The following is a 1906-nucleotide window of genomic DNA, read 5'->3' on the forward strand; positions in this document are numbered from 1 at the left end:
ACAAGGTTGCCCAAACTTTTGCAGACCACTGTAGTTATTGAGTGAAAAGGGCTAAAAGAGGATTGTATGTACAGTATTCGGATTCTTTACTAAGTTACTAGGTTTATAGTACTAATATCACACTGGACAAATACTAAAAATTTGAAATAAGACTCCTGCATTGAAAATGTTACTTAACATGCCCATTTTGTGATAAAATCCCTATTTCTGGTACTTCCACACGCATCCAAACTTTGAAAGAAAACCATCATGCTGTTTTGAGTGAGATACGGATTTATGAATGTGTCCTGCCTTCAGTCTCCGGGTGAGCTGGTCAGAATCGGCAGGGCCGTCTACGTCATTGACCAAGACATTTGGTGTGCAAACTAGCTAATACCACTTAAGCTAATACCACATCAGCTAGATAACTTGTTCTCCTACTTTGGTCAGTACAAGGCAGAATTAGCCGGGAGAATTCTTCTAAACGAGGGAACTGAAACCATGTAAACCTATTCTGGTACAACCTCTTTATACCATTATGAACCTGAAAATGAGCATTACATGGGCGCTTTAAGTAATAGTATCATCAGGAAAATGTACTACATAAGGTATTAAAAGTAGTACTCAATGCAGAAAAACCATCACATTTTAGAACCCGGAAAGAATCGAAACAGTTCTGTATTTAATGCGCTAATCATTTCAGCTGGACTTGTAGGTCTATATATATTGTTGGGTAGTGTATTTCATAATGAAACATCATATTTAGTAAACTACATTTGCTTTGTGTTTTAAAATCATAATTTTTAAAGTAACTGGTAACTAAAGCTGTCAGATGAATGTAGTGGAGTAAAAAGTACAACATTTCTTTCTGAAATGTTCTACTTCTACTCCACAACATTTCCGAAAGAAATGTTGTGGAGTAGAAGTAGAACTTGGCATGAAAAGAAAAGACTGAGGTAAAAAAAGTACCTCAGATTTGTACTTATATAGTACTTGAGTAAATGTACTTAGTAACATTCCACGACTGATATAAACTGAAGCGGCGTAGCGCACTGGGGGGTGTATTTGAGGGTACCTGAGGGACAATCTTGCAACCACTCCTGATGCTTTCAGCAGCTGTTCCAACGGCGCGCTCTGCATGTCTTGCTTCTGGGAAAACATTTTCCCCTCCAATTGTGGGGTCTCTCTCACTCTCTATCTTGCTCTCTCTCTTTCTCTCTCTCTCATCATGGGTAAAGCATATCAAAGCAGTGTTGCCGGGACAGCGGGAGCACATTGGCCCACTGGGGTCACATTGAGAAGTGATTTTTTATTTTTTTTTCTCACCCTTATCCTAATTTTCCAACATCTGTCTCAAGCACTCACTTTGTCATTCAAAGCTGATGTTAATGTTGACCGTGGGGCTTATTAAAAGAAAGTGTTAACGGAAGAGAGGTTGTCATGTTACGAGAGGAGAGAATGATGTTCTCACTATGACTCCTTGTGCGAGGAATTATCAGTATTCTTCTTGCGCCATTCAGATTGGAGTCGCAGTGTTTACTTGCAATCTGTCTGGTTTCCCTAGTGAATCTTTTTAAAACAGGTGCTACTATACGTGTGATACAGAATGATTAATATGGGCTGCTAAAGGCTGCAACAGTTTTTTATTTATTTATTTATTTTTTTAATTAAGTTTCCTGATCTTTAAATCAGGGTCTTGGAAAGTATTTTCTGAATATATCAGAGTTTCCCCATAGGGTTTTCTTGAGCTAATGCATTGTTCAGATCAGTGTTTCCCAGACTTCTTGAACTTGTGACCACTCAAAATCAGAGATGGCAAAACTACTCACTTCCCGTACTCAAGTAGAAGTACAGATACTGTGACTGGGTTAAAAAATACTCTGGTAAACGTAGAAGTACGGATTTAACTTCTTTACTCAAGTAAAAG

Source organism: Etheostoma spectabile, unplaced genomic scaffold, assembly GCF_008692095.1.
Source record: "Etheostoma spectabile isolate EspeVRDwgs_2016 unplaced genomic scaffold, UIUC_Espe_1.0 scaffold119, whole genome shotgun sequence".
In the NCBI taxonomy this organism is placed as follows: Eukaryota; Metazoa; Chordata; class Actinopteri; order Perciformes; family Percidae; genus Etheostoma; species Etheostoma spectabile.